The 27,360-nt window shown below is 44.5% G+C and overlaps 1 protein-coding gene across 7 annotated transcripts in view; it reads right to left on the reverse strand.

The window, feature by feature from the left end:
- Positions 1-27,360, reverse strand: part of PAK1 (p21 (RAC1) activated kinase 1) — a 117,323-nt gene that overhangs the window by 76,377 nt on the left and 13,586 nt on the right. For 2 of the 7 annotated variants that reach the window (XM_074955402.1, XM_074955413.1), the window contains exon 2: positions 9,951-9,994. The exons of the other annotated variants lie outside the window; for them this stretch is intronic. The gene's annotated coding sequence lies outside the window, so the exon portion shown is untranslated. The remainder of the gene's footprint in view (positions 1-9,950; positions 9,995-27,360) is intronic. 7 annotated transcript variants of the gene reach the window in all.

Genomic DNA, 27,360 nt, shown 5'->3' on the forward strand with positions numbered 1-27,360 from the left:
GGAGGAGTGCTTAGAGGAGGTGATCTACAGACCAAGCACAGTCAGAAATGGAACATAACCTACTAGGTTAGCTAGTCCATTTCGCTGCCAGTGTAGGATTATTCCCCACAGTATGTTCTCCTGAGATTTTTCCAGGGCAAATTCTTCTTTATCTTGGTGTTTTCATACTTCAGGTATTTGCAGTGGTCATCCTGGCCTCCCATTAACCAAGCTGTGCCTATTTGGCACTTTTAATTCTTTTATTATAAGAATCCTTACAGCTCCCCTAGTAATTTTTGTTGCTTTTCCCTGAATTCCCTCCAATATGGTTTTGGTATTATGGAGCCCAGAACTCAAAGCAATATTCAAAACATAGTCTCAACAGAACTGCCTTGGTCTTTTTTTGCCACTCTCCCATGTTTCCAATACACAGCTAATTTATGGTCTACTATCACTGCTAGGTCACTTAGAGATGGGCCAAAACCAGAAACCCTATACTACTTAACCTTTCAGAAGGGTTTGGCTATCTGAACCTACCCCTGTGATTTTGGTTCCTGGTCTGATCCCAAACTGCTTCTAGCTCTGATTCAAATGAGGCTGAATCATGATGAGATTTCAGCCCAAGAATGTTGGCTCCAAAATGCCACCATTTTGATATGAAGTCTCATCAGAACCTATCACTAAATTTTAGAGCCATCCCAACTAAAATCATCTCCCTGTTTCAACCTCTAATCAAATCTCCAAACCTCAGCCTATAAACTAATCTAGATCTGAATCTAAATACTGTCCCCGGGCCCATTGCTTCTCCAGTCTTCTCCCTCCCATTATCTATGTTTTGGATTACTTTCCTCCAGATTTGTTAGCTCTTTTTAAACAACCTAATTTTGCTGTTTTCTGCCCACATTTCTAAACTCTTTAAAAAGACTAGTCAGGCCAGAGCAATAAGAAAAGGGGATCTATACACCTTTCAATTCAGTTTAATCTGCAAGGCTGTGTCTAAACTAGGAAAATTGGTCATGTTTAAAAACATTTTAACTAAATAGTTTTTAAAACAGACAATTTTTCTGATCTAGGCATGGTCTGTATGTCATTTAAGCATGGTGATAGTCCAGTTCACATCATTAATGTCAGAGTCCTGCAGGGAAAAATGGAATAAATTACAACCTTGGTATTTCTAATGTAAAAGACAATTATATTAATGTCAAGAACCTAAATGGCACCGAGTATTAAAAAATACAACTAGATGAATTTTATAATAGGCTTATTTGTCTGATTTAATTAGTGTGGATTACCTACTAAGAATTATGCCACGTGAGCTAACTTCCTTGTTGCTTTTAGTTGTTAACCAAAAAAAAAAAAATCGACTTTTTTATGGAGAACTGACGAGAACTACATTTTCTTTTGTAAAACAGATTCTTTTTACCTTCATGCACACTATTCTTTCAAATAGGGATAAGAAAATTTTACAGAGAAAGGGTGATTATTTCTTAATTTCTTTCAGTTCCCAATTGATTAACTGAATTATTAATAGAAAAGAGCCATCTCATGGAGCTTAAATATTAAACTTCTGTCCTCATCTCACCCTCTTTATATTTTCCCTACTACCCACTTACCATATTTCAGCCAGTTCATCTCATCCCCACTCTTTTTTCCTATTTGCTAAGCACACTGTGCAAGTTTTCTATGGCTATATAGAGTTCATGGTAATAAACCAGGATCAGACTCAAAAATCTCAGACTGTTACAATTTCAACTACACACAGATCATCTTTAGCTGTCACTAGCATTAGATATCATGCGCCAGACCCTCCCTGATTTCAGTGGAGCTACATTCCATCAATTGTGGATCTCGCCCCATATCCCTTTGTAGGTTACCACCATGGATAAACAAGCTACCTAATAGAGCAGAGGTCCCCAAACTGGGGTGTGTGCCCCCCTAGGAGGGCGCAGAGGAACATTCAGAGGGGAATGGCTGGGGCCCGAGCTAGCCCCCACAGGAGGTGGGAAGGAAGCACTACACAGCTCCACTCCTGCCCTGGGGACCTGGTCCCCAGGCTCGGCTGAGGCTCCACTCCCAGCCCCACCCCCACCGTGGACCCAGTCTCAGCCCCCTTACTCCTGTCTGCCCCACCCCCCGCCTGAGCCAGGGCCCCGCTCCAGGGATGGGGTGCAGACAGGGATAAGGCAGGGCGCAAGGTAAAAAATTTGGGGACCACTGGAACAGAGTATGATGATACACAGACAAATCCACTTGCCAGGACATTACAAGTGGACTGAAGCAATGGAGAAGGGCTGGATAGAAGGGAATGATTAAATGTTGGGTTAGGGAAGGGAAAGGACAGTTCAAAACCCAAGTTCACAACAGCACTGAGTTTTGGGCATAGGTGCTGGAACTAGAGGGGCTGGAGGTGCTGCCACATCTAGGGTTGTCAATTTTGGTTGGACATATTCCTGGAGGTTTCATCACATGACAACCTTTAATTCCTGGAGACTCCAGGACAATCCTGGAGGGTTGGCAAACCTAGGCACAACCCATGGCTTGAAGTGGATTCTATTATATACAGCAGTTTGGTTCTATGGCTCTCACCACCCCCACTATAAAAATTGTTCCAGCACCCCTAGTTCTGGGGAGATTCAACATTTGCATAAGACTGATGTCTAGTTAGAAGAAAAAATGAAGGAATGTTTAAGGTGATAAGGAGGAAGGAAGCAGAGAGATTGAGGGAGAGTCTAGCCATGTGGAAGATGACAGAAGGGAAAAGAACAAAAATAAATAAAGGAAGACAGTCATCATTTAAATATCTTAAACATTTTGCAATATAATGCAAAATTAACCCTAAATGGCTGCAGCATTTATGAGCGGGATATCAGAGACAGTGATCAGCAATGTGGCGGGACGCTTATGTGGCCTTGGTGCAGCCTTAAGATTGATAGTTGGCCCCAACTCAAAAGCTGGAGTATTATTTACAAAGTGCCAACCACGCACTACGTGCCTTCCCAACAGTCAAGGATTAAGAGCTTGCCCCTGCTCCAAGATGCTTAAAATCTGAGGCCCTGAGTCAGCAAAACACTTAAGGGCATGCTTAATTTCCACTGGGAGTAAGTGAATCTGACTCCAACAGTACTTAAGCATGCACTTGCTCTACTGAGGCCTAAACAGGAGCAGGGATGGGATTCACCAGAAAAGCAAAGAGATGGATCAGTGTAGTGGAGTACACAGCTTGCTAGCTACATGTTTTCTGGGTTTGTTTAGCTCCTATCTAATTTCGTTTACACTGCCAGAGGGACGATGAAAGTTTCTATTGTTATTAGAACACATATGCTCAGAAGTACTTTGAGTGGCTAACCTATCTGAAAAATGACATAGAACAAAAATGCACAGTATACAATGTAAATTCTTGTTCACTTGTTAAATCAAATGATAGGTATGTGAAGTTTGGGCATAATTCATCAAATAGCTATCCATATTTTGGCACTCGACTAAAAAAAATAAGCCTCAAAAGGACACAGATATTTGCAAAATTATTCATTTGCTACATGTGTGTCATCATGCCAACATCACATACTATGTTATAATGCACACTGAAGGAAGATGTAATGAAGCCCTCAAGAGGAGATGATGTTTATTCACATCTTGGGTTTTCATCTCCTAATGGCAACAACCAATTGTGTAAAATATTGATAAAAGCAATCAATAGAACAAGACCTCAAGTTTTTTGTGGTGGATGAAATCAGATTCTTTATGCTTCTCTAGAAGCTCCAGGGAGCTGTTTTCCCTTCCCTCTCAAAAGTACACCCTAGTATAGTCTAAGTCTGTGGGATAACAGATGGTGTTAAAAGGAGGGGAGGGAAGCAATTTGCATTTAAACAGTTGAAATAAAAAAGGGTCATGGCACAGAGACCAGCAACATTCACCTGCTGTTTAAATCCTCTGAGAAGCATCCTTAGTTTTTAACATCTGTGCACGCTATATTTACCCTCAGAAGCATGCTCTCCTAAAAAAAGCTACAAGCCCATCTATCACACTGGATTGACACAGTTTCAGTCACTGGAAATGTGACAATATGCAAACTCCACTGTTTAACTAGGAAGCACATGGCTGTTTGATGAAAGAGTACAACTGGGTTCTTACCATGAGGCCCTCAATCACAACTACCACTGGAGAAGGACTGCTTTTGGATAGAGTAGCTGGTTCTGGGCAAACAAGAACACTGCATATGGTTCTTCAAATACAACCACCAAGTTTTCCAAGTTGGTGTTGTATCCATATGGCTCTGCATAGGAACCAGTCTACAAAGACAAAATTTACTATGTCAGGACATAGCACTGTAGCATAGATGCTTCCTACATGGACAGAAGTGTTCTTTTCCATCATGTAGCAAATCCACCTCTCCCAAGAGGCGGTAGCTAGGTCATCAGAAGAACTCCTGTGTTGGCCTAGCTGCCACTGGCAGTTAGGGCAATGTAATTACAACACACCGGGCAAGAACATTTTCACAGCCCTGAGCAATGCAGCTAGGTCAATCTAATTTTTAGGTGAACGCCAGGCCCCAGGTTCTATTCCCAGTTCTGCCACTGACCTGCAGCATCATCTTGGTCAAATCACTCCCCCTCTCTTGGCCTCAATGTCCCCTCCTACCCTTTGCCTGTCTGGTCTAGTTAGACTGTAAGCTCTTTGGGGCAGAGACTATCTAGGTGTTTGTACAGCCTCTAGCACAAGCTGGGTCCTCTATCTGCTACTGTAATATGAAGTGTTGTTTGAACACAGGGACCATCTCTCTCCCTATGCTGCAATTAAGAAATAGAGCTGTGTGTTCTTCTATCACAACTCCTACCCAAGAGAGGAGAAAATCTTCTCCCTTCCAGCAGAGATGATGTGACAGTGGAGAGAGTTCCACTTTGAAGAACAAATGAGCAAAGAGCCCAGCCTGAGAGGGGGAAGAGGGTCAGGAAGAGAATACAGACAGTTTGGGCTTTGGTGCCTCACACCAGCTTGGCATGTTTCTTAGATTGCTGTTGGCTAACATTCCATATTGACATTGACACAGTTCCAACCAGGCTTTGAAGTTAATACTTCACTGAGGTGGAGAAGTAGAGCTCTCCCACCTTAGCTGGAGATAATCTCCTGCCAGGTCAGGTTAACAGTGCACCATTTTAAAGGTTCTTGGCAATGCAAATTTTGCCCAAGAAATCATCTCACAATTTGTCCCATTAGGTTACATAACACTTCCCATTCCACAAACATGAAACTGAGCCTAAAACTAGCTGACAGGCTCCCTTTATTATTGGCACAAGAAAGATGGCATGCTAATAGCTTCTGAAATGCAGATCCTGTGTGTTTATTTTGCAGCTATTCAGTTCAACGGCTAAAAAAATATTCTGGAATTTCCAAATTCGTGGGAGTGGCTGTTTCTGATTTTGTTTAAAGGTGTACCATGAAACAAGCCAGTAGAATAGCATGCTGCAAACCTATTCAACAGTCAAACTCAAGCAGCAGTGTTTGTGTCCAACATCAGTAGAACTGCAGCATGTCATCAATAACTCTTCAACAATCCCCAGTGTCTCTTTAAAGGTTCTTAGATTCCTTCCTTCCAACTGTCAGCTATTAAAAACAGGATCAAAGAACAGCACTGGAGATGGAAATTGTCTACTAGGACATCTATATCCTGTATCTATCCTTCTGGGAGGACCGTTTCCCAGAAAATAAAATTGTTTCTTTAACCAGTCGCGTTTTGAAGGTCTTCAGGAAGGGGATTTGAAGGTAAGGTAAAGCTCAACTGATGTAAAACCTGCTTGCCCACATTAGAAAATGCTGCGTTAGAACAGGTGACAAACAAGATGTTAAAACATTACTTGCATTCTGTGTAGAAAAAGGACTCTTGCATTTCACATCACATCAACTGGTTCTGATTTATTCCAGGGCTAACCATAACTAGAGCTGATTGAATAATTTAGTTTTTAGTTTGGTGGCTGAACTTTGGAAAAAAAATATTAGACATTGTTTGACCCAAAACAATTCCTCCTCTCCCTCTCCCCCCATGTTTTTGGGTATTTTTTGGCCTCATTTTTTAAAATAAATCTTGCTAAATTTTAAAACAAATTTCATTTTGAAATGAAAAGTCAAAATGTTTCATTCCACCCTTTTGGGGGGGGGGGGAGTCATTTTTTCCCCCTGGAAGAAACCATTTGGTCAGTTTGACCCGGAACTATTCCCAAGTTCAGTCAACCCAAAACTGCAGTTTTTGGTGAACTATTCATCCAAAAACTTTTGCCCAGCTCTAACCATGACTAGCCATTTAACTTATTCCTTTCTATGTACTGCATCTTTAAGTGTCCAGTAGTAGCTGTTTGCAGAAGGCTGCCGCCATTTAGCAAAGCAGAGATAATGCAGTACGTTCCAGAGGAGATGTGCTCACACAGCGCTTTCCATAACTGACAATAGGCTGGAAATATAGGACTGCACTCTGTGGACAGTATACAGAACAAAAGAATTCAACCTGGATACATGATTCTCCCTGAGCAAGGATTGAAAAACCCACCTGCCCTTGGCAAGTAGGAATCTGCTATGAGATTTTCAAAAGCACCTGAGTTTGGAGCACAAGTCTCCCTGAATTTCTGAAAATTCAACTCATGGAGCTTTAGTATAGATAGTAGAATTGTTAGTGTGCGTTAATCAAGATCCTTAACAGACGTTCTCATTAGGAAACCCTAGGGAAGGAATGAATCTTTCATTCATAAAGGAATATATTACTGGTATACAGCTATTCATCTCTTACGGGGCAACCCAAAGCAGCCACAGAAGAATAAATATGGCCACCAGCAGCTTGATCCAGGAGAAGCAGCATAGGAAGGAGACGACATAGCTGGGGGACATTCTGATCTACCCCTCTGAACAGGGAGCCAACAGCTACATTCACTTTTCCTGCATGGGTGCTCTGGGTACATACAGACTAACAATATTGATACCCAGGAAAGCTCTCCTGCCCCTGGCTTGAGGGCACCTGCCCATGATCTCTACTCCTAGGTAGTAACTATATGTTTGGCTATCTAAGATAGATGGCAGTTTTCCTCCAGGGCAGCATTCAAACAAACCTGTTCAGCCTTGCTCCAACCCTCCTCCTGTGAGGACTCAAGTGACAGGCAGCTGATGTTTTGACTCGTATGAAATGCATTTTAGCGCAGTATCCCCTTAGAGAGCGATTATTCTCCCACTGCAATCACTGATTTCAATGAGCACAGGATTGGGATCTGAGAGCCTGATCCTCAGGTGCACCTTTATCTGCAGTAGCAGGTGCTCCACACATTTCAGGATCAGCCCCTCTTTTGCAAACCAGGTCACAGCCATTTAAGTAATCAATGCAGTGCCTAGGCAACAATATGTAATATTCAACACTGAATCTCCAGCTATCAGAAAAGGTCCTTGGCACAATGATTTAGAAAAAAAATAGCCAAGGGGAAACTTGACAGTGGATCTTCTGGGGATTGAATTAGGACTCATTTTGGAACAGGGGCATAAGAGGGAATGTGAGCGCACCGTTGAAATGACAAGACAGGTTCTGATTTAAATGAAGCAAAAGCATTTCTGCTAAAAATCGCACGGTTATCAAATGCTAAAGAGACTTTCACATAAACACTGGATTAAAGAACTCACATGAAGGCAGGATTATTTTTCCATAAGTAATTTACATTTGAAGAAATAGGCTGAATGAGAAATATACAGTGATATTTTATTTACTCACAGATCAGATGGACATAATCCAATATTGGTCATTGTCACAGAACGGTATCAAACATATACACCAAAAACCATTGTTCTTTGTATTACAGTAGCACCTAGAAGCCCCAAATGAAATCGGGGCCCCACTGGGCTACATACTGAACAAAACGCCTAGTAAGAGACAGTCCCTGCCCCAAAGAGCTTGCAATCTAAAAAGGCAAAACTAAGGAGGGGGAAAGGTTACTTTTCCCAAGGTCACGCAGCAGAGCCAGGAACAGAAGGCAGGTTTCCTGAATCCCAATCTGACTCCCTATCCACTGGACCATGTTGCCTCTCAGTGTTTCAGGATCTATATAATACTATGTTTCAGTATCTTCAGTGGTGCCTAGCTCTTGAAGTGAATTAAAAGGCAACCTCTGAAAGCTTAGTGCCTGTGACGCCTTATATCATCTCTAGTGCTTCTAGTTTACAGTTTAACAAGAAAGGCTCACAAGCATACAGACCCTCTGCCAAAACCCAGAATGCATCTGCAGTTGGAAGATCTGCAGAGTGGCCTCTTCACAGATTTTGTGGGTGTTACTGTCAAGTACCAGGGAGCCAAATTTTGTTCCCTCCCTTATTTTAGGATATTCTATGGCCCCAATAACCCTGGCATATGAGCACTATGATGACGAGCACAGTATAAGAACACCACACTTTTTTTTCTTAATGTATTTATCCTCACAACATCTTCAGTGCTATTATCCCCATTTTACAGATAGGCAACTGAGGTAGAGAGAGACTTGGCCATAGTCAAATAGGAAGACTGAGGTGGAGCAGGGAATGGAATGCAGGTCTTCCAAGTCCAAAGACTAGTGCCCTAATCAGGGGACCATCCTTCCTCTCCTGCTCCCCAATGTAGCTAGCACCAAGTTTCTGTATGAAACCTATGATCCAGTTCCTATTAGGATTCTTTCCCTTGACTTGGATCAAGCCCTAATCTTGTTTAACATACACACACACACACACACCCCCAAGCTACCTCTCTAAAAAAGAAATTTAAAAAAAAGTTTTTAAACTAGTCATCTGTCCTAATTTGCAGAAAGCATATCTGAACCTGGATTTCACTTGTTGCACCACCCCTCAGGAAAAATGCAGATAAGGTTTTAATATGGCAATTAGGTACAGAAAGCCCTAAGTACAAAAGCTTGTGTGACAGTAGCACACAGTAATACTGCATATGAAGATTGAGCTTGAGTAGTTTTACCCCTGTTATCTGGAGTTTCTTTCAAATGCATACGGTTCTTCCTCAACATAAGCTTTCAGCCCCAGGAGCTTCCCAAATGAGACCCATCTGGAAGAAAACATGGCAGTGACAAAGAAGGGAAGAAAAGTTCATCTCTTCTCCCAGACCTACTTTTGTTAGTAGCCGGCAGATGCAGATGCATCTTTGTATGCTTATGATCTTAAACATCAGCTTGATGATAAGGCTGAATATCCAGAGATGTGAGAGGGTTTCCAAACAACAACTTAGAGGAAAGGCAACCCTATACTTTCGGTTGCATAGAACAAAGGCATCACAAACCCATTCTTGCCCTGTATTCCCCTGGACAGAATTCCACACTGCCTCATATCTTGCATTTACACCTATGCAATGTGGGTGTAATGACCATTTTGCTCTGGTAGAACTGTACATCCATTTTGCACAAATGTAAGTGACTACACAAGTAGTAGAAAAAGTCAGGCCCTCCATCTCGCCTCTCATTTTCTGTCTCTCTTCCCCTCCTTTCCCAGGTCTAATCTCCCAGTAGGATGCAACCACCAGAAGTAAACATGATCACACTTAATCAGGGCCAGTAATGACATGCCAACCAGTAGAGGACAGGATTTTGGAGAATCACATGAAAGACTTGTACATTATCATTCAGATGTTTATTCCATTTTGTCTTAGGTTCTGCTCGATATTCTCTGCCCTCTCCTTCCCTCCCGCAATATACACACACTTCCTTTTTGGGATTATATTTTTTAAAGGCAGTTCTTTTCTGAAAAGAGTGACTCTGTAGAAATGACAGGTTTCAGAGTAGCAGCCGGGTTAGTCTGTATTCGCAAAAAGAAAAGGAGTGCTTGTGGCACCTTAGAGACTAACAAATTTATTTGAGCATAAGCATCCGATGAAGTGAGCTGTAGCTCACGAAAGCTCATGCTCAAATAAATTTGTTAGTCTCTAAGGTGCCACAAGTCCTCCTTTTCTTTCTGTAGAAATGGCACCTTCTTACCTCAGCAGAAGTTTCCAAGTACACTGAGGCTCATCTGCTGGCTCCTAAAAAAATAAAAAGGATTTTACTTATTTATTTATTTTTTACTCCATACAGCCCGACAGTCAGTACACTTGAGAGAGTGAGCAGGATTGTGCATCCGATGAAGTGAGCTGTAGCGCACAAAAGCTTATGCTCAAATAAATTGGTTAGTCTCTAAGGTGCCACAAGTACTCCTTTTCTTTTTGCAAATACAGACTAACACGGCTGTTACTCTGAAACCAGGATTGTACTCTTGCTTGTGGATCATCAACAAAATTGTATGCTAAGTTTCAATCAGTTACACCTGTGCAAACCCACTGACGGCAACTGGGTTGCATCAGTATCACTGAGGGCAGATTTTGTCCTGCAGAATGTCTAGTGCTAGCTATGAACCATGAGAAGGAAAAGACCTCACTTGATACTCCCATCCCCAGGCTGAGCTTGCAAGGCTGGCAGATAGAGAAAACATCTCTTTAACTGTGAGCAGAGTACATTTGATCTGGAGACACTGAGACAAGCACAGAGCCCTATAAGCCACTTTTGAGAGTCACTTTTCGAAATTGTACCACCCCGAGACCCCCGTTCAGCAAGATATGTCAGCATGTGCCTAACTTCCAGCACATCAGCAATCCCATTGACTTCACTGAGACTAGTCAAATGATTAAAGTTTGGCACATACTTAAATACCTCGCTGAATCAGGGTCTAATACAGGGGCAGGCAAACTTTTTGGCCTGAGGGCTGCATCAGGTTTTGGAAATTGTATGGAGGGCCAGATAGGGGATGCTGTGCCTCCCCAAACAGCCAGGCGTGGCCTGGCCACTGCCCCTTATTCCCCCCCACCCCCGCTTCTCATTCCCTGATGAGCCCACCCCCTCGTGACTCCTGCCCCATCCAACCCCCCCGTTCCCTGATGGCCCCCCCGGGACCCCTGCCCCATCCCCTGACCGCCCCCGGAACCCCCTTCCTGACTGCCCCGGGACCCCTGCCCCATCCAACCACCCCTTCTCCCTGACTGCCCCCAGAATCCCTGCCCCCCCGCCACCCCATTCAGCCCCCCCTTTTCTGCTCCCCCTGGGACCCCTGCCCCCATTCAACCCCCCAGTTCCCTGCCCTCTGACTGCCCCAACTCCCCTGCCCTCTATCCAACCCCCACCCCACTTTAGAAAGAGTAAAAACAAACAGTAACAGCTACATTTATCTGTGCAACAATTGTCAACCTGGTCATCATTGGGGATTGTAACTGTGACCTCCGGAACAAAGAGCAGAACCACTACAGATTGAGCTGAAGGACTAAGCCCTATAGCTCAGTGGCTCTCAACCTTTCCAGACTACTGTACCCCTTTCAGGAGGCTGCTTTGTCATGCATACCCCAAGTTTCACCTGACTTAAAAACTACTTGCTTACAAAATCAGACATAAAAATACAAAAGTGTCACAGCACACTATTACTGAAAAATTGCTCACTTTTTCATTTTTACCATATAATTATAAATCAATTGGAATATAAATATTCTACTTACATTTCAGTGTACAGTATATAGAAAAGTATAAACAAGTCATATGAAATTTTAGTTTGTACTGACTTCACTAGTACTTTTAATGTTGCCTGTTGTAAAACTAGGCAAATATCTAGATGAGTTGATGTAACTCTGGAAGACCTCTGCATACCCCTAGCGGTACGCATACCCCTGGTTGAGACCCATGGGTGAAGCAGCCTAGTATCCTCTGTGGATCAGGCTCAGAGGGAAATGCATAACACACTGTACGACAGATTACCTATGCGCATGTGAATAAGATGAACACCGCAGGAGTCTGACGTGGGAGAATCTTTACATACCTAGGACATGGCTACACTTGTAGATGTAGAGAGCTTTGAGTTAAACCCACCTTCGTAGAACGCAGTAGGGAAAGCACTGCAGTCTGTCCACACTGACCGCTACAAGTGCACGGGCGTGGCCACATTAGCAGCTCTTGTAATGGCCACAGAGAGCACTGCATTGTGGTAGCTATCCCAGCATGCAAGTGGCTGCAACATGCTTTTCAAATGGTGGGCGGTGGTTGGAGTGTGACAGGGACTGTGTTGTGTGTATGTGGAGGGAGACGGAGTGGGTTTGGGGGCGGCTGAGAGCATGTCAGCATGCTGTCTTGTAAGTTCAGACAGCAGCAGACCTCTCCCCTCCACCTCTCTCTCTCACACACAGCATTCCACAGTAATGGCTGCTTTGTCTCGGAGCAGATAAACATGCCAGCTGTCAGAAACGGAGCTTTCAAAGGGTATAGCCGCATTCCTACAGCGAGTTCAAAACAATGAGAAGAGTGGCCACTTGACTTAAGGAGATTATGGGACATTTCCGGAGGCTGATCAGAGCACAGTAATGCAACACCTCGTCCACACTGGCGCTGCGGCACTCCAGCGGGGGCACAGCAAATGTTATTCCACTCGCTGAGGTGGAGCTACAGCGCTGCTGGTACCACGGAGTCAGAGCACTCTATGTGATTTGCCAGTTTGGACGAGTAGTGAGCTAGTGCGCCCGGGGCTCCTTTATTGCGCTGTAACTTGCAAGCGTAGCCAAGGCCCTAATGACAAGAGTGTTAGGCCTTGTCTACACTGCAGAGTATTGTCCGGAAAAGACAGCTTTTGTCAACAAAACAGTGAATGCGTACATACTATGATGCAACTTTTACTGGCAAAAATGCCCTGTTTTGACGACGAAATAAAATCACCCCAATGATGCATTAATGGTGGGGTTTCCAGCCTTAAAGCTGAATTTCCTGTAGGCTTTTTTGTGGTTTTAAAATGAGATCTATAATGTTACCCTAATTTTTTTGTCATCATCGTTTAGTAGCATCTTTTAGCTACTGAAATGTTAAGTCGGGGGTGACAGTTTAAGAATAGGTTTAGGTCTGAAGCCACAGTCCATTAAATCAGGGATTTGTGTCTAATTATGTAAAACGTGAATTCAAGAGCATGCTCCTATAATTTTGCCACACCCACAATATTGTGTTTAGCTAGTGTGTTAAGTCGAAACAGGCCTTTTCAAGAAAGCCTTCCTCTAGGAAGGGTACCTACAACAAAGTTACATCCACAGACCCCTGTTCATTGGGGAGCAGAGCGAAACTGCAGCATTTCTGTTCTATAGACAGATACTTAATTGTACAGCATTTAGACATCCAGCTGACAGGCATCTCTCTACAGGAATAAGCTATACCCATATAAGAACCTTTATATCAGTATAACTATGCCCACATTAGGAGTTTTTTTTAGAAAATTAACTATTTCTCTATTAAAAAAAAAATCACACCCCTAAACAAAAACATACCAAAAATGTTTGTAGACCAGGCTTTAGAAATGCCTTAAGATGGGCTGGGCAGCCTAACCAATGGGTCAGTGTTATTTACAGTATCTGCTGGACCTATATTCTGATCTGCTTGAAGATCGTTGACATTTGACTGAACACAGTTGAGCAGCTGGGCGATTTTTATTAGAGGCCAGCCTGAACCCCAGAGTTTAGAGCAAGATTCAGAACCCTTCTCGGAGATCAGCAATGTTCCTCTCCAGGATTTTGGACACAGACACAGGCATACACTTAAAGGACACTCCAATCTGGGGTTTTATTCAGATCCTAACAGAGATAAGAGCCATTTGTAGAAGTTCAGAGTTAAGGTTTTGGCTCAGGCCCATCCCTGATTTCATCTCTAATTTATCTCTTCAGACCCCACCCCCAAATATCACCCCCAAAAAATAAAGCTGCCAGTAGCTAAAACAAAGGTTTTAGGGGACTGGGCAAAGAACACAACATTCCTGTCTGAGTGCAATGAAAACAGTTTGAACAAGCTTTCAAAGGTCATTATCATGACAAACTCCCAGAAACAGGTCATCCATTTGCAATTAGGGTTGCGCAACTCAGCTCATTTCAAGCCCAATACTTTTGCTAAATTTGCTCAGTTTCCCTGAATGGCTTCCAGAGTACTTGGCCCCCCACACTGGCTGCCACCCGAAGCCAGGTCAAACGGAGCAGTTTGCCTGAGTTTTGCTTTGAGATATTGGGGTTCTGGATGTCTTTGTACAAGGAAAATCTGAGAGCATCATTTTTTTCAGTTACACAGCATTCCATGGAGCACCAAGCTCTGTATGAGGCAGGAAAATGCTCGTAATTCCAAGTGCATAAGGATCATTCTGACTGAAAACGTTAATTAACTGAATTGCTCCATAACTGTGAAGCAACCTCTGGAAATTGATCTGTTTAAAGGGAAGAGGAAAATACACACAGACCACTTATTGCAAGCAATATAGCTTTCCCATCTAATACTTATGACTTCTGTTAAGAACTCCACATATTCTTTTGTCCTGTCATTTTTGTGGATTCAGAATTCCAGGATCAGTGCAAGGCATATTAGCTGTCAATCAAATAGATGGGAGACAAAATAGAAGAAATTACTGCAGGGGAGGAAACGGTTGATATTCCTTCAGCACTTGTCAATACCGGTCACCGTGAGAATAACTCTTCTGGGGAGTTTTTAAAGCAGTCTATAGAAAAAGTTCTCTCTGCTATAGACATTTATTGGACTCTCACCCACACCAAGAATTTCTATAGAACTATTAGTTTTATTTCCATTCAACCCTATAAGGTTTTTCCAAGAGGGTAATATAGTGTCTCTAGAACAGTGGTTCTCAAACTTTTGTACTGGTGACCCCTTTCACATAGCAAGCCTCTGAGTGCAACCCCCCTAATAAATTAAAAACACTTTTTTATATATTTAACACCATTATAAATGCTGGAGGCAAAGCGGGGCTTGGGGGTGGAGGCGGACAGCTCACGACCCCCCAGGTAATATCCTCATGACCCCCTGAGGGGTCCTGACCCCCAGTTTGAGAACCCCTGCTCTAGAACAACAATATTTGCAAATGGATAGCATTTATCCATAGCCTCATTTCACAGTGGTGTAAACTGAGGCACAGAGATGAAGGGTCTTGAACAAGGTCACAAAGCAAGTTAATGGCAGAGAGGAGACAGAATGCAGATCTACAGACTCCCAGTGTGGTGCCCTGTCCCCTGGATCATGCCATCTGCCCCTCCTTTCCTCCTCTCCACAAGAGAGACTTCCCATCAAAAGAAGCAGGTTAGTTTGTGGTTATCAGATTATAAACCTGTTCCAACATTTTTTCCCTCTACAGATTAGAAGCGATGCTGAACTGTGGAATCCAGGTACGGATCTACATTCTTACAATGTTAGGAAGCATATTCATTTTAGCCATTAGAATTAGAGAGGGTTCTGACCCAAAACCCTGGCTCCAATTCATTCCTTTTCTCCTCATGAAGATTTCCCACAGTTTCTGCACTTCGAGCAACGAAAAGTCCTTAAAAGCTCTTTCACAAAGCAACCATAAAATGCCACCAGATCAGAATATTCACATTTAACATCCATTTTACACTCGCATTACACTGGAGTAAATGACTGTACATGGTGGAAGGCAACAGGGAATCAGATCCTCTTATTCTGCTTTCCATAGTCCACTTAGAATATGAGCTCAAAGTTCAATGCTAGCTCAGCTCTTCTGGCCCATGCTGCGACATGATCATCAGCTGAAGTATGTAACATGCGCTGAAATACGTTCATTTACTCATCTTTGTTTCAAACATCCCAGGAATATCTTTTTGAACTGCAATTTGCTTATTCTCGATGACCCTTCTTGCACACAGACTTTTCAGTGTCTATCTGCATACTTTTGCGGGTGACTGAAGGCAGGTGCTCAGTCTCATTTACTTACAGTTTCAATAGGACATGTCCCTGAAAACCAAGAGTATCCCAGTTTATCCTGATGTTTATCCTGATGTTTTTATGTAATCTTAGGCAGACTCAGATCCTAACAGCGTCATTAATCCACTAATCGAATAAAACTGACAGGTACCTGGCTAAGCTCATGGGCCCCCTCAGGGACCATTCCTAACAAGCCTGTCTCACATCACTAGCCTTCCCCATCCAAGTAGGGTTAGCAGAGTTTCCAGAAAACAAATAATCTCCTGAGTTTCTAGGCCCATCAGGTAGCATCTCCCATGACAGAGAACAGACAATATTCTGTTGCAATGAATACAAGAATGATCCTTCATGTAAACTGCAGGATAAAGACCAACCTTACAGTTTTCTGGCTATCCAGCTCCAAAACTGCCTAATGCCTCCCTGCATTGCCTAGAATCACTATATAATCTCCCTGTATTTTCTCTCAAACTAAGCAGCCATGAAACAAAGTGGTAACTGCACTGCATATCACAGCCCAGTTTACGTAAAAACTGCTTTTGCTTGTGTTATCTTTCCCCAGAGTTGCTCCTAGCCCACTTGTGCTCCTACAGTAAGGAGAAGGCATATTTCTCCCCACCCCCGCAGTTTCAAAATTCTCCCGGCCCTAGGAGAGCCCTCTCTCCTTGTGCCGTATCCTTCTGGCTCTTCACTTTGAAAATCTGTTGAGCCTGCAATTGAATCATTAGTGATGTTGCTGATCTCTTAGCGCACAGTAATCATTAAGTACAGCTGCTGCTTGGATTTCTCAGCCCAGGATCTAAGCTTCTGGGAATACGTCCATAAAATATATGTAGTGCCCCGATTCACTCCCCTAGGTTAAGCAAGTGTGCCATTTATTTATTTATTTTTAATAGGAAAGATGGTGAAACATGTACACACAGAGGTAGATAAACTCAGCTTTGTGCGAGGATCAACTTTCAAAACACGGTGTCAATTACATCCCCCTGCACCAGCTTGGGTGACATTGGCACATAGTATGACACATTTTAATAGGATTACTACCCTGCCGGCAGTAAATAAATAGAGTGAAACCTGCAGTAAAAGCCACCTCCAATCAGTAACCCGCTGTCTTAAATGGTCACTCAACTTAATCATATATTAACAAATAACACCGGTAAAAATGTGCTAGCCACACCTCAGATTATTAGAAGTAAGGGAATTTTTCAAATCCAATTTACTTGCCTTTACTGTGCTCATGGTTTACTTTTGGTATTTCTCTCAGTGAACAATGAAAATCAATTACGCTAGTTTCACTTTTGCGTAATGTTTGGCTTTTAAAAATTGCAGGGGAACTAGTTGTTAAAAAAATATTGATTTCATTGGATTTTATTTTAAATTAACTTATATGAACTCTTGCTGATTTTTTTCTACTCTAAATTTTAAATCTGGTCCCAAATTTAAGTTCCAGCATCTGTTTAAAGGAACCTCTTTAAAAGGTCCCTTTGAGTTTTCCTGTACAATTTTGTTTTTCAGTTTTAACCTTTTGATTTCAATGAAATTACACTGGTGTAATACCTTGTCTGCACTAGGGATTTCTCCCATTGGTGGCCAGCCACCAATGAATGAAAATCCCCAACGTAGGCTGGCAATACCATAAATCGCAATCTGCATGTGTACACTTTACACTTACTTGAAGCTGAGACAAGCTCTGCTGATGCAAATTGCTGCTTGCAGTGGCTTTACCCCAGAGAGGGTGGCCAACCAAAGCTTTTATTGGAGTAGATCCCCAGTATAAATAAGGCCTATGGCTATGCTAGAGAGTTTACAGTGGCGCAGCTGCATCGGTGCAGCTGCACTGCTGGAAGTGCTCTAATGTAGCCACTCTAAGCTGATGAGAGAGAGCTCTCCCACCAGCTTAACTATTCCAGCCCCGCGTCAGCGAGAGAAGCTCTCCTGCCAGCATAGCGCTGTCCACACTGCACTTATGTTGGTGTAACTTACGTCACTCGAGGGGCTGATTTATTGGACATAAGCTATGCCAACATAAGCTGTAGTGTGGACATAGCCTAAGAGAGAACAAATTTAGGCTCCGTGTCTACCAGGCAACTTATTTTTGCTGGCCCCTCAGGCTGTCCCTCAGGGCAGTTTCACTTTCTAATGCAAAGCCTGTACCGAGCAATATAAAATAGATTCTTTGCTCTTAATTAACATGCATACATTGCTGAAGGCAGCGTTTAAAATCGCATCAATCAGGGATATGTCACCTGTAATTAAAAATCTTAAAGCATACACGGTAGAGCCGTGTATTAATCCTACTAGAGGCCAGATAATCACCTCCTATGGAAAACTTGAGAAGCGGGGTCTGAGGAAGAACGGTCCGTGAGGATCGTCCATATCCTCCTCTTGGGAGGGCAAGGGAGATGGGGTTTGCCACAGCGTAGGAAAAAACGCTGCAAAATCGACCTCTAAATGTGGCAGATTCCTAGTCCCCCTGCACTGGCTCTGGTCCCCGGCAACCTGTCCCCACACACCTTTGTTACATTCGAACTGTGTTATCAGAAACTCTCCCACCACTGGCTATCTCCATACTCCCGACGAGAGCGCCATGGAAGACGCCACAACCCTCCATTAATTTCCACCCCCCTCCCGCATAGAATCTCCCAAGGGGCCAGAAAGAGGTGAGGGGGAAGAGAGATGCATCTGCCTCAAACCTGGCACTGCCACCACCCAGCCCGTTCCCCCTTCCTACGTTACACCAGAAAGCTGTTCTCCAGGGTGTGAGTCACCTCTGCCTTGCACCTTTGTGTAATCAGTTACATCTGTGCACAGTGGCTGTAAAAATGCTGCCATGCTGGTTTGGTAGCATTTTACACCCACTTTGAACCGATTTAGGTGACTACACAAGATGGAAGGTGGTGGAGAATCAAGCACTCCGAATCGGCCCAAACTATCTATTCTTCAGAATGCTGATTTACATAAAGAACAAATTGTTTTAGATAGACACCAGTAAGAGATTCCAGCCCAGAACACGGTTTGTAACTTACTGGAGAATTCTAAATTGTCTTTTTGGTTTTTGAATTGAAGAATCCATTTACTCACCATAAAAGGAGAACTAATTGATTCGGGGCTAATGCAGGCAGGTGCAGTGGAAGCACCACACAGAGCTCTGTCTCTGCCAAGAATTATAATAATTTTATTTCTGAAGCACCTGCTGGGCAAGGTGCTTGGGGCCCTGCATAACATTCAAAACCAGGATCAAATCCAATAATTACATGGCTCAGAATTTGAAATGAATAAAAACAAATTGAAGGGCACTCCAATGCCAGGAAAAGAAAGGAGACTCGAGGAAGTAATAATACAAGGCCCAACAATGATCGTTAGTAAGTACCTTAGGGAGAAGATGCTAAGTGTTTTCAAGGGAGACCCAATCAACTTAAAATACAGTCAGTGTCAAAGAGCACTTTAAAAGTAATTCCAAGTACTGAGAATGGGCTGGCCAATGGCAGGAGTAGACAGGATGGGTACAATAGGATCACACTTCATTCTCCATCAGTCCTACAAAGAATCCTTGAGACAGGAGGAGGGAAATAAAGCCCCAGGGGAAAGCTGGGGCTACTGGAAGATAGGCCCTGGGGATCCACTATGCTTGGCTTTTGGATTTGAACTACCTGTAGTTCCATGCTTTTGGATTTGAACCACCTGTAGTTTATTTGTTAATGTTATTCACCTATATGTCTCAATATTCTCCAAAGCTGAGTTCTGCTAATTAAGATATTCAAGTAGCAGGTCCCTCTGTTCTATTCAACTCCGTAAAGGACATCACATAAAACTTTACTGACAGAGCATCTGGAAAATGATAAAACACAAAAACACCCTATCACCAGTGGGTGAACTCTTTTCACAAAGCGATCGTTGTGTCTGACCTATCGGTCCTCAAAGGAAACCTGCACACCACTTTCAGAAGACGAGCCTGGGAGCTTAAATTCATAACTCTGCTAGACACTAAAAATCATGGATTGAACAGAGACACTGGATTTATAGCTCATTGTAACAATCTGTAACCCACAAACCCCCCTCATTTTGTCCTATGACTGAAGAAATGTTAACAGGCCACTCTACCTTGAATGGTCTCTTACAATATGTTGTAACTACTTAGTCTAAACAATCTGTTCCCCCTCGCATTTAGCTGTGACGCTCGAAGTACCTTTCCCATATATGAAGAAGGGCTCTGTGTGGCTCAAAAGCTTCTCTCTCTCACTCTCTCTCTCTCACCAACAGAAGTTGGTCCAGTAAAATTACCTCACCCACCTTGTCTCTCAAAAAGCACATGAAGTCGGATTTAGAAGTGTAGTCTTTATCCTTAAATGTGTGTGTTACCCAACTAGTACATGTCTTACGACTGTAAAGGCAAATGCTTTAAGCTATTTCTCGGCTGACCAAAAACATTATGGGCTTCTGTTGCTTTTACAAAGCAATCTGCATAATACTCACACACTGACTTTCCAAAAAGCCTAATTTGAGACTGTTCTCCATTGGATAGGAGAGGTTGACACTATAAGGTCTTCACTGTCCACACAATGTCCTAAAAGTTATTTCAAATTAAAATGTACATTAATATTATGTTTGTGTCAAACAGACCAGACGGACAGCAGCTGCAGATATGCACATACACAGCTAGAGTTGCTAAAGATCTCTAATCACATGCCAGATTCACAGGAAGACCATTTTTCATCTGCCCATTTTGCTCACATGAAAAAGTCAAGGTCAGGGACAGAATTTCTCCATTCTGCAATCCCAAATTAAGCTTATATTGAATTTCGATTCCCAGACTGGAGCTCACACAAGGAACACACCTTTCTAGGGCCAAAACACATTATGGCTCTGGCCTAAAAACCCAAACATACTAGTCTTGCCTCAGCTAAAGAATAACGTAAATACTACTTGAAAAAATGTAGGTAAGAGGAAGTTGTTTTATGAAAGTGTGTCTCTCAGGCAAATAAACCAGATCAGGCCCTTGAATACTGAAGCCAAGAGATTAGTAGGATTTAAGAAGTGACTGGGCATTTATATGGATATATGAGAACATCTGCTCTTAGACCCCTTACACATTTATAGCCAGTGTAAGTCATCATGCTCTAAGACACAAGTCCATTACTAACTGTCTGAGATTAGGAAGAATCTTCCCTTATGAACAGGCTACTACACAGTTGGCTTCTTGAACCATTCTCTAGAATATCTGATACTGGCCACTGTCAGAGACAGACTACTACTAGATGGGCCACTGGTTTGATCTTGTATAGCAGTTGTTAAGTTCTTAAAACCCTTTTTACTCGTTAAGGTTCTCATTTACTTAAATAAAAAGAACTAGGAATACTTAGAGACTAGGTACCTTAGAGACTAACAAATTTATTTGGGCATAAGCTTTCGTGGGCTAAAACCCACTTCATCAGATGCATGGAGTGGAAAATACAGTAGGGGTAGATAGATAGATTAGATAGATAGATAAGATAGATTCACACACACACGGAGAACGTGAAAAGATGGGGGCTGCCTTACCAACTCTAACAAGACAAATCAATTAAGGCAATGGTGGGATCACATCATCATGCATGTCTGGAATGACGAGCAGTGGCTGCAGACCTTTTGCATGAGGAAAGTCACATTCATGGGACGGCGTGATGAGCTCGCCCCAGCCATGCAGCGCAAGGACACAAGAATTAGAGCTGCCTTGCCACTGGAGAAGTGCGTGGCTACTCCGGACTGCTACCGATCAGTCGCTAACCAGTTTGGAATGGGAAAGTTGACCTCTGGACTCGTGTTGACGGAAGTGTGCAGGGCCATTAATCGCATCCTGCTTCGAAAGATCGTGATTCTGGGCAACGTGCGTGACATTGTGGATGGCTTTGCACAAATGGGCTTCCCTAACTGCAGGGGGCGATTGATGGCACACATATTCCAATTCTGGCACCAGACGACCTAGCCACTGAGTACATTAATCAGAAGGAGTATTTCTCTATAACTTTCCAGGCGCTTGTGGATCACTGCGGGCGTTTCACAGACATTAACGCAGACTGGTCCAGAAAGGTGCATGATGCATGCATGCATCTTTCGGAACACTGGCCTGTTCAGGAAGCTGCAAGCAGGGACTTTCTTCCTAGACCAGTAGATCACCATAGGGGAAGCCAAAATGTGGAGACCCCGCCTATCCCTTAATGCTATGGTTTATGAAGCTGTACATGGGGCACCTTGACAGCAGCAAGGAGGAGTTCAACAACATGCTGAGGAAGTGCAGAATGATCGTTGACTGTGCTTTTGGCCATTTAAAGGCCCGCTGGCACTGCCTATATGGGAAGCTAGCCTTGGCTGATGACAATATTCCTATGCATATAGCCGCATGCTATACGCTCCATAATATTTGTGAAGAAAAGGGTGAAAGCTTCACTCAGGGCTGGACCGCTATGGCTAAGCGCCTGGAGGCTGAATTTGAACAGCCAGAGACCAGGGCTATTAGAGGGGCACAGCGCGGGGCCATAGGCGCTGACTTCGTAGGTGCGCTGAGACTGGAGCACCCACGGGGAAAAATTAGCAGGTGCTCTGCCCCCACTGGAAGCCAAGCTCCCCTCACCCCCTGCCCCACCTCCTCCTCCCCTGAGCATGCCGCATCCCCGCTCCTCCACCTACCTCCCAATGCTTCCCACCCAGCCGCCACCAAACACCTGTTTGACAGCATTAGCACGCTCCGGGGGATGGGGGGGGAAGAGGAGTGGGAACATGGTGCGCTCAGGGGAGGAGGTGGGGCCGGGGCGGGGATTTGGGGAAGGAGTTGGAATAGGGGCAGGGAGGGGGCAGGCTTGGGGCAGGGATTTTGGGGAAGGGGTAGGGTCTTATGGAAGGGGTGGAGTGCAGGCAGGGCCAGGGCAGGGTGGGGGTGGGGGGGTTCGAGCACCCACAGGAAAGAGGGGAAGTGATGCCTTGAGGCAGCAAGTTGAAGCTGAAAGCCACTAATACTTGTTACTATGCTCTGGAATGCAGTGCTTGTAATGGTAGGAGGTGATTGTGATTGGTGCAGATGATGCACTGTGAAGGTTTAAGATAATTGTCTGTTGCTTTGCAGGGCTGTGTCTGCTTTCAATCAGTGGAATAAAGATTGCTTTCAAACCAACACCAACACAATTCTTTTATTAAAAAACAACAACTGGAAGAGAGAGAGAGAGAAACAAAAAAAACAACACATCAGTACTGTGGGGGTTGGGGGAAGGGAAGGTCTCAGGAGGAGGTGGGGTCCTGGGACAGTTAAAGATTTGTGTATGTCTAGGGATCATATCCAACCTTCTCCTTTGGAGTACAATGCAGCGGGTACTGTACTTCAGCAGGGCTAAACTGCAGAGGGACAGGTGTTGAGTGCAGTGGGTACTGGGAGTCTGCAGTGCTGGACTGTGACCGGGGAGGACTGGAATGCCGTGGGTGCAGACTGGAGCCAGGAGATGGATAAGAGTGTGTTGGTGGTGTCTGGAGGGAGCATGGGAAAGAGTTTTGTGACCGCGGCTGCAGGGGAGGGCGGGCACGGAGCTGCTCAGTTTGCAGTGCTAGTAGCACCTTAAGCGCGTCCGCTTTGGCACTCCATAACTCCGTGGCTTCGTTCCAGTGTGCCACAATCTCCTTTCGGTCCCTCTTCTTGCTGTCCCCGCCACTCCTTCAATTCTTGTTTTTCGGCCGCGGAGTGCATCATGACATCACGCAGAAAGTCCTCTTTAATCCTTTGTGGCTACTTTCTAATTCTGCGCAGCCGTTCAGTTGGCGATAACAAAGAGGGAGGATGGGCTCCCAAGGTCATACCTGTGAAGCCAAAATGCAAACAGTACTGTGTCCGTAAAATGTTGCAACACACAGACCTCTGATTCAGTGATTTAAAACACAGCCACTATTCACATACCTGTCACTAACTGGCTGACCCCAGGCAAGCACACATGAGCCATAAGACCCCCAAAATGGTGAGTAGCTGCAGGAGCAGGGAAAATCACTCTCCCTAGATTCTGCTGTACACTGGGCACGTGGCTCTTGCGGAGAGCCAGCACTGTAAGGGGTCGGGGGGGGGGGGGGCTATAATCATTCCTGTCGCCACATTTTCCACAGGCTGTTCATTATGGAAGATATCTTGCTGCTGAGGGTGAGCAGGGAATCAAGGGAGGGTCTTCTCCAAGACTGCAGCTTCTGCCCTGGCCCTTATGCGGCTCGCCTGTGTGCAGAAATACTCCCCCACCCCCGTGACAGCAAAGCAGTGTGGGAAAGTTACTCTTAATGGGGCAAGAAACAAAGCAGCTCTGCCAAAGAACCTGCGGCAGCGGATTGCCCAGTATCTCCATCAGAGTTTCATGGAGATCTCTGAGGCAGATTCCGTGAAGTGAGGGAGTCAATCACTACCTTGTTCCGCCGTTCTGACTAGACATATGGTGATATGCACATCATACAGACACAAGCCTGCTTTCTGCAACCCTCCTGCCCCCAACAACTTGCTTTAGCAATTCCCAAAATCAAAGCCACTTACCAGGAGCCTCCTCTCCTGTTTGCACTTCGCCAAGCTCCGACAGCTGTGACTGGCTAGCCTCCTCCAGGGTAGAGAAGAGCTCCTGGCTGCATACATCTCTGACCTTCAAGTTGTCCTCTGCCTGTGGGGCCCCTTCCCCCTCCACGTCCTCGTCCAAAATTTCCTCCTACTAGCTTGGTCCACTCTCGACTGGCATGTGAGCCACTGAAGTATCCACAGTGGCCTTCGCAATGGAGGTGGGTTTGCCACTGAGTATCACGTCCAGCTCTTTGTAGAACCGGCAGCTCGTGGGCGCAGCACCGGAGCGGCGGTTTGGCTCCCACCCCTTGTGGTAGGCGTTCCGCAGGTCCTTCACTTTGACCCTGCACTGCAGTGTGTATCGGTCACGGCCCCTTTCTGTCATGCATCGTGAAATCTGTCTGTAGGTATCATAATTCCTATGGCTAGAGCGCAGCTGGCACTGGACAGCCTCCTCTCCCCAAATGCTGATGAGGTCCAGCAGCTCGGCATTGCTCCAAGCGGCGGATTGCCTGGAGCAAGCCTGGCCACCTGGAAAGATGCGCTGAGACCACTGCACGCATCACTGAGCAAACAGGAAGCAGACTTTCAAAATTCCCAAGGAATTTAATGGGTGGGGCTCATAATTGGTCACCTGAGGGCAGGGCAGTAGTGTTCAAACCAATGACCAGAGAGGCAACAAGCAGCATTGTGGGACACCTCCTGGAGGCCAACTGCAGTGCTGTAATCGACCAGGGTGTCTACACTGGCACCGCAGCACTGCAGCCTCGGCGCAGAAAGCTCTACGCCTCTCGTCAGGGTGGGTTTTTTCACAGCGCTGCAACTGCACCGTTTCTACGCACTAAGTGGCTTGGCAGTGTGTACACCTCAGGAGTTACACCGCAGAAAGCTGCTTTACTGCACAGAAATCTGCCAGTGTAGACAAGGCCTACATGCTTGATCAATCATAGAAACACAGACACGTAGGACTGGAAGGGACCTCAGTAGGTCATCTAGTCCAGTTCCCTGCACTCAAGGCAGGACTCTGGCCTGGTCTACACTACAGATTTAGGTTCACGTAAGGCAGCTTACGTCTACCTAACTGTGTAAGCAGCTACACTACAATGTTCCTCCCAATGATTGGGCACACGGTGACATTTCTCAGGGTACAATCTGGATGACTGAACAGCTGTGTCCCCTCAATTCTCCAACCTGGGGTGCCTTTCACACTGCTTCGCTGTGAGAGCAACCACTCCTGGTCTTCCCACACACAGCTTCCAGCATGTAAATCACTCCGTTATACTGTATGAATGCTGTAGCCAGCCACTCTTGAATTACACTGCAGAGAAACACCAGCAAATTCCTAGTCCCAGGCTTGCCCCCAGAAATGTGCATCTTCTACTGCCCAGCTTTCTCCTTCTGGATAACATAAGCTCACAGAAAGTTTGTCATTTTATTGATAGACAGTGATATGCAGAAATCCTGTTATCTCAGATTGAGTTTTCCAAACACTTCAATACAATCACACTGGTTTAGATAAAAGAGTACCCAACGCTGAAAGTGCTCCTGGCCAAACAGAAACCGAAGGAGTCTCTTGCGAGATGGGTGACTCATGCTATGGATATACACATCCTGAAGGTCAAGGGGCAAAAGCCAATCCCCTGGATTCCCTGATATAATAGCTGTAAGAGTCACCATCCTGAATTTCTTCTTTCACTTTCTTTTTTGGGGCCAGAAGATACTTCAAAACACCTTTTCCCTCTGTGCTAACTAGAAACTGGTTCTACAGCTCCTAAGCAATTTTCTGTCTCAGCAAGTGTTCGTGAGAGGGGTCCCTAAAGAGGGGCGTGGAAGGTGGGTGGACATAAAATGGATGGACTAACCTGATGTTATAAACCTCCAAGACCCATTTGTCTTATGTAATTTGCTCCCATGCCAGCTGAAAGTGGGGGGGGGGGGGGGGGCAAAAGGGAAGGAGGTAAACTGTTGCAGCTGAATATACAAAAACCAGGACTGATTCAGTCCCTCAACCAGACCATCAAAATTCTGATGAGGAAGATTGAATGGTTGAACCAGATGTAGTACGTGGTCTCTCTCTGAAACCCTGGTTTCTTCCCAGGTGGCTACGAAGGTCTTTCGAAATCAGAAAACTGTACAGAGCAGGATCTCTGGGATGTTTGGGATTTATTATATTTCCATTTACTTGCAGGTGTATAAATCCCAGAAGATTGCAAGGTGGCTCTGGAGTATTTTGAAGTGTAAAATGACTCATTGGTGGTCGCAGCAGAGAGTTTTAAAACATCAAGAGGAAGATCCTCAACTATATTTTGGATGTTCCTAAGGATCCCAGAGAGCTGGCCAAGATGTCCAACACATGACAACTGCTGTGGAGATGGAGTGAGCTGTAACATCAGCGGCAGCCAGGGCAGCTTATAAAAATGTTCTAGTTATGACCTTTGGGCTAGGATGGCCTGGAACTGTTTGCGATGTTCTGCTGGAAGGTGTTCAACAAACATGTGAGACTTAGACAAGGTGATTGTATTTTGCCCTACGGATTTGATAATTTGCTATTCTAAACTGCAGGTCACAGATGAATAGTTCTTATGGCCAAAAAGGTCACATGGGGTCGATTTAGCATGGGGCTATCTTTCACATTCATTTACAGCTTCAACATTCCAGGAGTTAGGAATGTGGTGAGGGGAAAAATTCAGACAATACTTGGTTGGGCTGGGACAGAATACATTTTTATCAGCACACAGATGGTACTGCTGCTGAGGTCTGCCAGATGGTCTTGGCAGAAGGGCCTTGTTAATGGGCAAGGCCATTCGAGGAGACAGTGCTGTCTGCCAAGTGTGCAATAGTTTGTGTTGTGATTCTCTGACTTCTTCAGGGGGTATCTGCAAAGAATCTGCTTTCCATTTCGTGAGGTCCTGAAACCATTTGAAGTCATTGGCCCGAGAGGGTGGGGAAGGCATCATGGCCTTATCTGGGGAAGAAGAGAAATATTAGTCTTTTGGGTGGCCTCCTTGTCTGCTACAGCCTGTTGCTCTTCACAGGTTTCCTCCAGCTGCTCAGGTAGTTAAGGAAGAACAGATGGGGTAGGAGACT

This window comes from Natator depressus, chromosome 1, assembly GCF_965152275.1.
Source record: "Natator depressus isolate rNatDep1 chromosome 1, rNatDep2.hap1, whole genome shotgun sequence".
Classification (NCBI taxonomy): domain Eukaryota; kingdom Metazoa; phylum Chordata; order Testudines; family Cheloniidae; genus Natator; species Natator depressus.